Source organism: Anomalospiza imberbis, chromosome 9 (genome assembly GCF_031753505.1).
Source record: "Anomalospiza imberbis isolate Cuckoo-Finch-1a 21T00152 chromosome 9, ASM3175350v1, whole genome shotgun sequence".
Lineage (NCBI taxonomy): Eukaryota > Metazoa > Chordata > Aves > Passeriformes > Viduidae > Anomalospiza > Anomalospiza imberbis.
In genome coordinates, this window is record NC_089689.1 from 27,564,731 (window position 1) to 27,578,016 (window position 13,286).

At 42.1% G+C, this 13,286-nt stretch overlaps 1 protein-coding gene across 8 annotated transcripts in view; it reads right to left on the bottom strand.

Annotated features, from left to right (window-relative positions):
* DAB1 (DAB adaptor protein 1) overlaps positions 1-13,286 on the bottom strand; it is a 414,913-nt gene that overhangs the window by 149,942 nt on the left and 251,685 nt on the right. For 3 of the 8 annotated variants that reach the window (XM_068198870.1, XM_068198869.1, XM_068198866.1), the window contains exon 3: positions 2,071-2,162. The exons of 4 other annotated variants lie outside the window; for them this stretch is intronic. The gene's annotated coding sequence lies outside the window, so the exon portion shown is untranslated. Of the gene's footprint in view, positions 1-2,070; positions 2,163-4,470; positions 4,570-13,286 lie in introns of those variants that run through there. One more of the 8 variants, XM_068198862.1, reaches the window with a different exon arrangement.

Here is a 13,286-nt window from a genome sequence, read left to right on the forward strand (position 1 = left end):
CCCTGCCCATGGCAGCAGAGTTGGAATGAGGTGATCTTGAAGGTCCCTTCCAACCCAAACCATTCTCTGGATACCACAGCATATGTTCCCTTTTGCCATTTCAGAACCAACATCAGCATCCAAGGATGGATCTAATCCCTCTTTGACAGCTGCTGACTACTGACTCTTTTGCCACTGCTTCTTGGTGATTTTATGAGAGCACATGGTGACAGGATAAGGGGGAATGCCTTCAAACTGCCAGAGGGCAGGGTTAGATGGGATATTAGGAAAAAATCCTTTCCTGTGAGGGTGGGGAAGCTCTGGAACAGGTTATCCAAAGAAGCTGTGGCTGCCCCATCCCTGGAAGTGCCCAAAGCCAGGTTGGAAAGGGCTTGGAACAACCTGGGATAGTGGAAGGTGTCCCTGCCCAAGGCAGGGGGTGGAACTGGAAACAATCTTTAAAATCCTTCCCAACCCAAACCATTGCATGGTTCTATGACAAAGTGGAGCTGACACTGACCGGAGCACTCCACCCTTCAGGCTGTGGGATACATTTGGGCCAAGGACTGAGGAATTCAGCGGGGCTGCTTCACTTGCTGCTGAACTCAGGACCCCCACACACACGTCTCAACAGTAACAAATGCCAGTTCCAATACAAGATCTCAGCCCTGAAAAGCACCATGAAATTAATGTCCAGGTAAAGCCACTCCTGGGATGTCAGTTTTCCCCTTGTCCAGCACGGAGGCTGCACCCTGGAGCTCCCAGTCCCCAGGCACTCCACACAGTGAGGCTCTGCACAAGTCTGGGAGCCTCAGCTCCAGGCAGCATGCCAGAGTTCAGCCAAACATATTTGCCTAAGTTGATATTTCTGTAATACATTTCAAAACATGACAAATCATTACTTTCTGATGTTTGCTATTCATATTTTTTTTCTCTTCATGCTTTCCAGGCAGGAATGGAAATTGCAAGTGCCACCATAGCAACTCAATGCAATAATATAAATCTTCAAATAACAATTTAAATGAAGGATGTTTGAAGTATTTTTATTTTGTAATAAATTTATAGGTGTCAACTAGATCAGGGCTTCCTTTCTAAAGAGGTTTTGCTGTTTATCTAAGAAGACAATCCTTCACTTGAAAGAGTTGATAACGTTAGCCCGAGACAAAACACTGAAGTTTAAAATAATATCTCAAATACATTCTATTTATTTATATTAGAAAACTACTCACTGGCACTCACTGGAGTTTAGGTTCCTAAATAGCTACGTCTTTTTTCATTCCTGGCATTCTTATTCACATTTAATAAGAAATTATGACAGAACCAAGACAGAATCTGTACAACCTGGTTAGAGAGTCCTCATCCACTGCCACAAAACCAGGATAATTTCAAAGAACACTAACAAATGGGATTTTTAAAAGACTGGCAGTTGTCATATGCTTAAGGTCCAGTTTGAGACTACACAGCATATACACAGAAGAGATTATAGTTTTTCAGATCTGTGGTTCCTGTGGCTGAGGTGGTATTTCTCCAAATTAGGATAACGCTCAACAAATTAGGGAATACACTGGCACCCCTTCATCCCAGCATGAGGGCCAAATTCCAGTTTTAGATGCTAAACACTCATTGTGGCAACTTTTGGAAGGCTCTCATGTGTATTGTGCATTAAAGACTGAATCTTTATGCCAACCTCTAACACAACTGCCCCAACCAGCAGCATCAGGATCCAGAGAAGTTACATGGCATCCTGGTTACACACAGAATAAAAAGAAATCTGAGGTATTGTTAAGCCAATTAGCTCCTTCCTTTCTGATTCCTTCATTTCTCATCAACATCCACCTAAGCATATCTCCTTTACAATGAGCTTGTTTCCTCAACAGAAAATTAAATTTGAAGAACACCGAGATGTTTGTCAGCTTTCAGAACAGGGAAAATCCATATTGTTTAAAAAACAAAGCTGTTCATATTAAATATTTTCACTCGGAACTTAAATAAATCATAGACGTGGTCTTTAGCAAGGAAAAAAATAAGTCAAAATTTGATTAAATAGCTAATGAATTACAAAAGACCTACAGCAGCCAACTGAATACTTACCTTCTGCTCAAATACAAGTCCTTGGGAGTGACAAATGTCAATAAACAACACAGGTCAGGAGTGGGTGGTAGGCAAGACTAGATCCATCTGGCCTGTTGATGAGGAAGGAGGAGAGCTGCAAAACGCACGGCTCCGGAATGTGACCAGGAGCACATATGCCAGGATGAGAAAATGGGAGTGTGCAGCAGCTCCCCCAGCCCCGTGGCAACCCCAAATCTGTGGGAACGTATGCTCCAGCCCTGCCTGGCGCTGTCCATATTTGTGCTTGGGACACAATCCCCCTGCGTCCAACTGGGATGGGAGAATGTGCAAATCCTGGGGAAATCTGCTGCAATTAAATGCAAGTTGCTGATATTTTTAGCCAGGTAGCCATAAATCCACCCTCCCACTTTTGCTGCTCCTCCTTTCCTGGTCCAACGGGGTGTTTTGCAGTCTGCCTGACACACCTGCTCCCAGCTTTGCCTCTGCCACAGTCTGGGAACTGAATCCTCCTGCTATAGTGCCCTGATTTGCTACACCTCCCGAAGCTGAGCTCGGGAAGCATGGCTTTTATGTGTGTTTTGATGAGCCATCAACTATTTTAGATACTATTCATGCTCACCAACAGATTCTGAAATGAAACAAAATCTGCCTCTCATCACATGCACAACAGGATGTAACAGATGTCACAGAGAAACCAAGTAATAGCCGTTTTCATGGTTGGATCCAACAATTACTTCTGTGCTCCACTCTGTGGCCTCTGCCTCAAAGCCCAATAGAAATGACATACCTGACCCCAGGAGTCCAGTGTAAACCTATATAAACAAGGTCTGGCAAGGCCCAAGGCAGAAAAGCATCCAGATACTCATTTTTCACACTAAAACCCACCCAAGAGTTAGGTTATACCTAATGTTGAATGCACTGTGTCCTGTTAGAGCAAAAAAGCATGTACACTGCTGAGAAAGGAGACAACTAATGACTCTTCTGGGAAGAACTAAGAATATTGTGCTCATGTTTGCAGTATAGTCTCCCTCTCCTCAGTTAGTATCTGATGGCAGGAGTGGTATCCTCTTGGGAATTCCTCCACTGACCACTTGCAGCCACTGTGAGTACACAGTAACCCCCACCTTTTACAAAACAACAGCGTTTGGCAGCTCCTTGCCAAACCCCCTCTAGATGGAAAGCCCAGTGAAGATCCTTTTCTTCGGCTCATTGCACAGGAGTTGTACATGGCTTTTCTGTCCCTGTGCAATTTTCTCCTGCAATGTGTACTCAAGGTTAAAATGCTGTCCTTTCTCCTTGGTGAGATCTGTCACTGAACTATCAAAGTGTGTGCATGTTACAGAGCCTGCCTAGTGAAGGGCTGAGTGAAGCAAAGACAGACCTTTGATGCACGTTGTGACCTTAGTGCATTCCCTTTAAACTGGAAAAAAAAAAAAGAAAAAGAAAAGAGCCTCTTCTCTTTCCCATTTGGGGGCAGAAGGACATTAAGGAGCACTTTGGGTGCAGTAGCCCTCGCATTTATTGCAATTATTACAGCACTGAGAGGCTCCAGCTGAGACCACAATCCCTTTATGATGAGCAGTGTAAGACACAAAGCAAGGGAAAAGCCTTATCTCAGAAATGCATGAACTAAACACAGCTAAAAAGGCTAGTAAGGAAAAAAATCCTCACCCCTTTTTCCATCATAAGGAATAGGCATAGATGAGCTTTTCTCCAAAATCCCAGTGAGATCTGTGGCAGAGTCAGGGAGAAGGACCCGGGTCTCTGCTAGGCTGACATCTCCATTTCCCAAAGACACACCTATGACAATTCCTCATTTCCCAGGTTCTGCAGATCTTTCACATCCTGCACAGCCTTTGAGAAGACTTTTAATGCAGTAAATCAACATTTTCAAAGCTAAGTGCATACACAGGCCTTCTGGGGATAATGGCATGGGGTTAGTTTGTATCTGCCACGAAACAGGGGCAGAGAAGAAAACCACAGGTTTTGGACAGCACCACTATTACCTGCAGGAAATGTTCAGGCCACACACCTGGCCCCATTTCCAACTCCTCTTTTCTCCCCGTTTTGCATATCCAGCTGGGAATGTCCATTTTGCTATCTGTTCACCAGGCCCAGTGTTTGAATACACATTGTGATTTAACCATCGCCACAAAAAAGAGCATTAAAGCTCAAACATTACTTAGAGCATGGATTAACAACAATCATATGGGAACCATCTCATTTTAGCTAAAAGAGAGTAGGATTAAATGCAATTAAAAGCTCCCAATGATGTAATAAAGACAACTAAAAAAAAATCAAGGCAAGTGGGCAAGAAGCAATCACTTTTCTGTCTAGAAACAGTAAAATAATGACAGTCTGATTGTTCATAGGGTCGCCAAGGCCAAAATGTGCAGAATGACCTTCATTAAGTCATACTTTGTACTTCTGCTGGGGGACTGTTGCATCTGCTCCTTTCGATTTGGCTTGTCTGAGTAACAAAGCTCCCAGCGATCATCTAAACCTCATTTGGAGCACCTGTGAACAATTCATTATATTAATACAACAGCAGGGGAGGAGTGCAGATACTAATAAATAGGTTGTGGAGCAGCTTTTGCTGCCAAGGTTGCTTTACCCAGCGAGGAAATGTCCCCTCCACCCAAAAGCTGTGGAGCTGCTCTGAGTCGCTGGGCTCGGTTGTACCACGACATGTCAGAAGACACATCTGGTGCTGGAGAAGCATATAAATTAATTTTGCCTTTCAAAACAGTTGATAAATGTGTGTCTAATACTTCTGAGGGACTGCAGCATGATTTGAAACAGTTTGTTCTCAGTTAACGTAGAACAAATGTTCTCTGGCTAAAGGTGGCTACGAAAGGCATTTGGTAACGATTTGTACCAGCTGGGCTTCTCATTACTTTGAATAGATTTGTGTAAATCAGCACATAAAAATAAGCAAGTGGTCAATGCCTTTAATTGCATTTGGATGTGCTGTAGTAATGGCAAATATCAGAACTTTTGCATTTGTCCTCGCATTCTGCAGTTCTAGAAAATAGATTTTTTTTTAATAGAAAGAATAGCAAAAGGATTTTGCTGTTAACATCTGTTTAGTCTGGTTTCAACTTAGTCACATTTTGCAAATGTCAGTGAAAAGCAAAGGTCAAATGGGAAAAAAAAACCCAATATGCTATGGATCAGTACAATTACAGAGAGCAGAGTAGCACAGGGTTACGGAATCAGCTTGAGAGGAAAAGATATCTGCAGTGTTGGATAGACACAGGGCAAAATCCTGCCCATGGACCAGCGCAGATGCCATCTTAAAGCAGTAGAAAAATAGATTGTGTTAGTGTACTTTAAGATATTTTCCCAGAGAAACAGGGAATGTCAGGTTTTCGATTCATTGCCTCTTTGGTTTTTTTTTAAGATTTGGGCAGCTTTGGAACAGCCTTGGTTTGGACCAGCTTGCAGGCCTGAGCATCCTCACTCGACCATCCCTGGAAAGTGGAAGTTGTCTAACTCAGTATGCATTCAGTACCTAAAAACCTTTTTATCTCTTTCTTGTATTGTCTTTTGTCACTGTTACACTGCTGGGTATGGGAGTGGCCCAGAGCAGCTGTGGCTGCCCCTGGATCCCTGGAAGTGCCCTGGACAGGGCTTGGAGCACCCTGGGGCAGTGGAAGGTGTCCCTGCCATGGCAGGGGCCCGGACCTGGGTCAGCTTTAAAATCCCTCCCAACTCAGACCAGTCTAAGATTCTAAATGCACACCTGAATCACTTGAAAGAAATGTGAGGTAAATAATTACAAACTATTCTGCCATTGTAGACCTGGTAGAATGTTTGTAACTATTTGTTCTGGAAGGCACGCAAAATCCACCACATGTGGTGTCTCCAGACCAGTTGAACTGAAACAGACACTGCCCCGTATTCATCCCTTTATATAAAGAAGTGAAAATGAGAAAAGGAAGGATGCTACACATATCAACAGCCAGGAGGGAGAACATTTTAAACACAGAATTTAATACAATCAATAAACTTTATATCAGTATAACAGAGTCAACAGCAAAACTCTCATAACATCGCAACCTCACATTTTCTATGTCACCGTTGACATGCATTAAAGATTACTTCTTCCAGCCAATTTTCTCTTCATAGCACAATTTTTTTATCCTGTAAATACATTTGTTGGTTTCTCAACATCCAATTAAACATGTAAAGAAAAGTCATAAAGGTATCCAATTTATATATTTTAATTTCAATGAATAATTTTAAACTTAGCAGCCATAAAGTATCTACTATTACCTCTTTGCTGGCATTGATTTAGCAAAAATTGGTAATTGTCACGCTGCTTGTGGGGTATCAAATATAAACATTTTCACATTTACTATGAAATCCTCTCTAGCAACATGAAATTGAAGGATAGAAAAAACTGCTTTTGTAGAAAACCAAGCTAATTTTTATCAATTTTTTTCTGTAAGGGATGATCATTTGAAACCTTTGAGCTGAAAGGAATCACAGGGCACAAGCAAGCTGAGGGATTTTCAGTAATTGTATCTTTCACATTTATCTTCTGCATAGATAGCTATGAAATAAATACTGCATGTGAGCAAGTGTAAAAATGTACTTGAGGTACTTCTGTTAGATGGAATCTCATCCTCCTGAAATTGCCTTTCCCATGAAGGATGCCCAGTGACAACCAGCAGTTTAACCAGCTGGGGATATAAACAGTCAGTTAGCCCTCAGCCTTAAACTGTTATCTGATTTGTCCCATAAAGCAAAATATATGAGGTACATGATCCAGCGTGGGGATAATGTACAATAAACATAACTTCCACTGCAGGAAAATGAGTTCCTCTTGGACCACCTCACAACAGAATCAGCTTTGGAAGAATCCACCCAATCTGTCCAAAATGTTTTCTTGTTTTTATTCCTTTTCCCCATAAGCATAATTAAACCCAGTGGTTTTGGTCAGATAGCTCTGTGATAGCTTTTAAATTACTTATTCTAGTGCAGCTTGCCAAAACTTCTATTTTCTCCCCCTTTGAAAGTACAATGTGCATTATTTGCTGCAGTGGCAAGGCAGTACAATCATGCTGTTCTTTTCTCAGCTCTTCCCTCTCAATTTTTAGGGAGCATTCATTCACCTGTGAATTTTTTGCTTTCTTCTCAGAACAGGCTAAGCTGTGATTGATGAAGAGTAGAATGTATTCAAATGACTTTCAAAAGTCATGAAGTTAAAAGCCATCAGGACTTCTCAATAATAGTTCCTAGATGTTTACATTTTAACAGGAATTATTAATTTACATCTCAATTAGAAGATAAAAGGAAAAAATATTTCTTTATAGGACCTTTTATAGTTATTTATTTGCTCAATGAACACAGACACTGTCAAGTTTAACCGTATTCTGGAGCTATGTAATTTTGTACATATTAATCATCACTTGAGATGCTCTGCATCCCTTTAAAACTACAAGTATTTGGAAAGAACATCTTCATGTCACTTGCAATCTCAAAAAAAGGCTATAAATTAAAAACCAGAGGTTCTGGGGTGACTTTCTTCACCTAAATTTGTGCTTGCATTGAGGAATTTTGGATATGTTACCCACACACAGTGAAAAAGTACAGAAACTGTGGCTTTTGAGACCCAGAGGCTCACTCTGAGTTTGTCCCATATCATAAATACTGAATAAAATAGGCCGGGAGACCTGTGCCCTGAGGATTTATCATCCAAATAGTTGGTAGTCCTTGGCTGGAAGGGAGCCTGGAACATGTATTTTGACAGCAACAAGTGTATTTTTCTAATCTCTGACTTCTGAATGAAGAAAAGGAGCATCATGAGGTGATGAGATGAGAAGAAAAGGAGATGAGGGCGGGAAGCCTGGCAGGGAGAACAGCACGGAGAGGAAAGCACTTGGGTGGAAAAGCTGCAGTGGGGATACAGTGCTGGAGGGACAGCCAGAGCCAGGACAGGTCCCCACAGGTTTGTGGGTGGGCAAACATCACCAACTCCTGCAGCAGTTTCTGCACAGGCAGGTCTGTGCACAGCAAATTCATTATTGTTCTGAAAACCAAGCAATCAAACCCAGCTTTTGATTCTGACCATGGTCCTGATTTACACCATTCATGGGTCTCTAAGCTCTATGATTTGTTAGCATCATGCAGGCTTTATTTGAAGAGCACAAAAAAAAAAAAAAAAAAAAAAACCAAAAAAACACCATAGGAAATGGGAAGAATTTGGCCATAAATGGGTTTGTAGGAAAAGTAACTCTCCTAAGTTTCCCAAGCTTCCCTTTATTGTTGTAAGTTCACTGCAAACACTGTCTGAAATTTCATCTATTCTCATTGACCATTTCCCTCTGGCTTTCTTGTGTTGTGTTTATTTTTATTATTTCTTAATTAGATTACAAACACTTTCTACAGCAACAGTAAAACACTGCCTCTGGTTCCTGCTAACAGTACATTTTAAATGTATATTAACTCAATGTTTTCATTTCGAGCTGAATACAAATTGAATTAATCTTTCAACACAAACTGTAACTTGTCGTTTTCCTCAGTGCTTTGTCTCATGCAAAATTTGTTCAATGTTTAAAAAGCCATTTTTAAACAAAAATGGTCACTGACTTCAGAACAAGCCTTGTCTTGTGTTATTCCTGTTAGGCCTGTAGTTAGTGAAGGGACATCATCAAGACAGTTTCATCATTTTCCAGTCACTGCTCTTGCTACAACCTTGCATAAACTCTTGCAAGCAGTTGGACAGATTATTTTTGGTTGAGAAAGAGCATTTCTGGTTGAGAAAGAGTATTTCTGCTGGCTGGGATCACTGTTTTGTCATCAAGGTACTGACAAATATTTTTACTGATTTCCTTTCTTTAAAAAGCTTTAACCACAAAAATTTGTTTCCTAACAAAGAGCTGTGGGGTGACTAGTTTGGGCAGTTAAATTTTTTCTCAAAAATGGTGGAGGAAGGAGGGAGGGAGGGAGCACTGCTGGCCAGCACAGGGATGCTGATCTCCTGCTCTTTGGCCAGTGACCTCTCTGTGCCCAGGGAGCTGTCCCTGATCCCCCTGGGGCTCTGAACTTCCCAGGCCTGGAAAAGGACAATCAGTGCCAGTTGCTCATTAACCTTCCCTCCCCACCGCTGGAAATCCACTGGCAGTGAATTTCCAGAGCAGAGCCAGGGAAATGGAGGTGGCAGGGAGTGGTGGGAAGGGTCACACATCTTCATCATCAAGAAACTAAATGAAAGGAAGGGTGGATGTTACAGGATTGTAGTTTCCAATAGCATCACAAAAATAACGTATTCAGCACAAAAATAACACATTTTCCACAGGAACTCTTTAGTCTTAAGGCCAGAGTCCCTTTCTCCTGGCAGTTAAAATATGGAGAAATTTCTTATCTTTTATTTTAAGCCATTAGTTGTTTGCTTTTCAGGACAGCTCTGAACAATTTCAGCCAGCACTGCCTGGAAAGGTTTGCTGTGACATCTGATACTCGGTGTCAGCTCTGTGGGGAGAGCACAGAAACAACCAGTTTTTCTCAGAGGTTTTCTGTGTCCCGAGTCCTTAAAAATAATGTTAACTGTGAAGCTTAAATCAGCACTGTCGGGGGCACCCAGTGTTCCTCCTAACAGCAGCCCAAGGCTGCCAGAGGTATTACACTGCTCTATTGGAGCCTGCTGTGAGGTGGAAATACTGCCCTGGAGTTCATGACTTCATAGCTGTAAAAAAAAGATATGACTATCAGATCTTATTATACCACCTCATGCACAGCTCAGTGGAAAGGGAAAATCCAATGCAGGGCTCTGTGGACCAAGAAATCCTGGCAAAGGTATTTGTGGAGGGGAAAAAAAAATCCCAAAAGCAAAACCTAAACAAGGTGGGAAGAGCAGGTTTAACTTTCCACCTGCACAGTACAGACACCCCCAGTGAAAACTGAAGAGTTTACATCCCTGTGATCCTTTGTGACTGACACAATGACTAATTTCCCTCAGGCTTGCCCTCCCTACAAGATTTTAGCTGTGCATGTTAACCTGCACAACGTGATTCATTAAAAACACTGCACTTGCTGGAGGCTGCGGAGAAATCAGTTTGCCCAAAACATTTTTTGCAAAGACTCGATAGATCCAGGACGAAACATTTCTGATCAAAATATATGAAGGAGACTGAGATAAGAGAACCCCAGGTTTAAGCTCATGCCCTCACTAATTCAAGTGTTCCATCTCTCATTCCCCTGCCCTTCAGCTCAATGAATATTTATTGTTAGGAGGTGGAAAGGCTTTAAACAGGAGAGATCAGAAGTGACAGAACAAACCCCCAGCCTCGTGGCTGAGTACCCTTCCACAGGTGCTGCAGGAGGACAGGTCAAAACCCCTCTCCCAGCTCTGTACCCACCCAGCTTCCCCAGGGCTGCTGCTCCCCACTGACCTTTGCAGAGCTGGGAACTGGAAAGAGCTTCTGATTCATGGTCAGTACATCTGCTATTACTCCATTTTTGTGCTGTTATTAACCAACATTTCCATTTTTAGAGCTGCACACCTGCCCTTGGTGCTCACCTCCCCATGCTACCAACATTGGTAAGAACATTTCAAGGATTCCCTCTCCTTTCCCTCGAAGGTGTCTCCCATCGAAGAGGATCTTTCAGAGGTGCTCACTGTAAATATTATCTCAGGTTATTTTTATGTTTGCTCTGGGTGGTAGTGTTACCAGGAAAGCCATCAAGCAGGATTTCACACATAATTTTAGCCCAGGAATGAAGCTGGATGACTTGCAGACAATATCAGGAGATTGATCTGCTACTGAAGAAATAAGGCCTTGTTCTAAAAACTGTTAGAAATGAAACTAAGCATTCACTTTCCAGGACACATTTGATTTAATTTTTACACAGACCTATGAGTGACACTATAAACACTGCATTTTTTACAATATTAATACACATATTAATTATATTCCATATTCTTCCATATTAGGCATAAGGAAAAAATTATTGGGTGGTGGCTTTACCTTCTGACAGAGGAAAAAAGCTCATTTAAAATAATTCTATTACTTCCCCCAGACAGGCCTTGTAGGCTAGTTACAAGGAACTCACAGGTCACACAAAAGTGCAATGATAAAAAATGCAGGTACTGTGAAACATTTATAAAGAGAAAGTATGAGGGAGTATGTAGTTTAGAATCTGAAATGACATTTTGGCATGGAACAGATCTCCCACAGGGCTGTTTTGAAACTTGCAGAAATTCTTAAAATGACATCTTTCAAAATGAACAAACATCAAACACGCTGAAGTTGTTACCTCAAAGTGCTGCACTGATAAGTCAGGCTGGGAATATGCTAAAAATAAAGTTGCCCAGTTGTACAGCTGGCAGGAGCTGTGACCCCAGTGAGCCCTGCCCACACCATCCCTGCTCCAGCTGGGATTAACTCAGGTTTATTTGGACAGACAGGAGCAGCACAACAGGGAAATTCATCCACAGAGGAGAGGGAAAGGCAGGGGATACACCATGGATACACCCTGGAGAGAGCCAGGCACTGACACGAGCCAGCACAAGCCATCCACAGGTGAGCCCTGACCCAAAACTCCTCCCAGAAGGTGACAAGAGTAGCATCTCTGCCCTCTGACTGCCAGGACAGCACACGCTTGTTTTATGTGCTTAGTGACACAAAAAATCTCTCTCAAAATGCCAAATTGATATGATTGAACCTCTTTTGTTTAAAGAGAAAACAAGAGGGCAGAAAATGAATGGTGGGCATTTATCCATTTATTTAATAAGTTCTGTGGAATTAGGAAAAAACCCAAATGTTAAAAAGGAAATTCCTTTTTTTGTGCAATGCATAATTAACCCGTGGACCCCTCTTCCCCAGCCCCTGTTACACATTAAAGCGTAGCAGGACAATATGGATTTGCTGCTGTTCTTAGGTTTGCTGTGGTTCTTTTCTTTCCTCAAAATGGCAAACCTGGGGTGCCAGGCATAATGTGACAGGAGTCTGCCACTTACAGGTACAGTACCTCACAGTGAGTTCCTCTGGCTGAGTAAGAGTTCCTAGCCATTGACCAAAACAGAAGAAATGAAAAAATGCTCCTTTGCTTTCACCCACCACTGATCTTCCTTTAAATGCATGGATGATTTTGCATTAATTTCCTTAACTACTAAAGATACAAGCAGAATTTATGTATCTGCCCCCATCTGGAAGGTTTACTGAAAATAAGACCTCTAAATTCCAGCAGACTGGAGTAGTGCTTTGCATGAAATTCACAATTATAAACTTGTAGAAACACTTCTGTCATTTTTGCCCCTGATTCTGAGTAAAGCTGCATCCACATCAATCCCTTCTCCATCACCAGGGGTGAGATCCATGCTGATCTGTTTGCTCAGTGATCATTTAATTATTCCATTTGGTTCTGCTACAGGAATTTGGGTTGGTTTAGACACGTGTAAGCAGTAGCTGAGGGGGTTTTTTCCCTCCTCTGTGCACTTCCATAAATCCAGGTTAGTAAACAACCCTGCACACATCCCCTTGCACCTTGCTCTTCCACACAGCACATGAAAAGGAACCAAAACCTCACACAAAAACCTGAAATAGTCTCTTGGCCACAGAGCAGCCAGAAGACAGAAGGGAAAAGAGGTCCAGACCTTTGGAAACATTTCTCCCCACACAATTTCCATTCAGCCCACCTGACAGGGATTTTCACGCCACGGTTGCAGGCTGGTTACACATGGAAGGGCTGTTTCTGACCAAACAGCTTTGCAGGAGCATTTCCCCTTCAATCCCAGCTTTCACTGCAGGCCATCCAAGACTCTGTCTGAAGGAAGAGATTGCTCATTCCCTCACAGACTGTTCCAGGCACTCAGCATTATGGAATACAAGCTTTCCACAAGGGTTTATTAACCTCCGCACAAGAAAACACGTTATTCCATTTTGTAGACAAGAAGCCAATAAAAAGGCTGATTTAGGCATTCAAAATCAGTGCCTAGCTCTTAAGTGTGTAATCCAAAGCACAAAGGGCTAGAGTCTACAAAGAAAAGGTCATAAATATTTTAGGGGACGTCTTACTACAAAAACAAACAAACAACAATTTTCCTCGCTTCACCTCATTTTCAAAAGCCAGACTGTGCTGCAGGAAAATTTTTCCCACTCCCCAAAGTCAGCTGGAGGCAGATGCTCACTACAGATAGATCAGTCTAGCAGGTGAAAGACAGGATATATAAAGATTTTGCTTTCAGTTGCTTGTGTCATTGGAGATACAGAGGAAAAATTAACCTT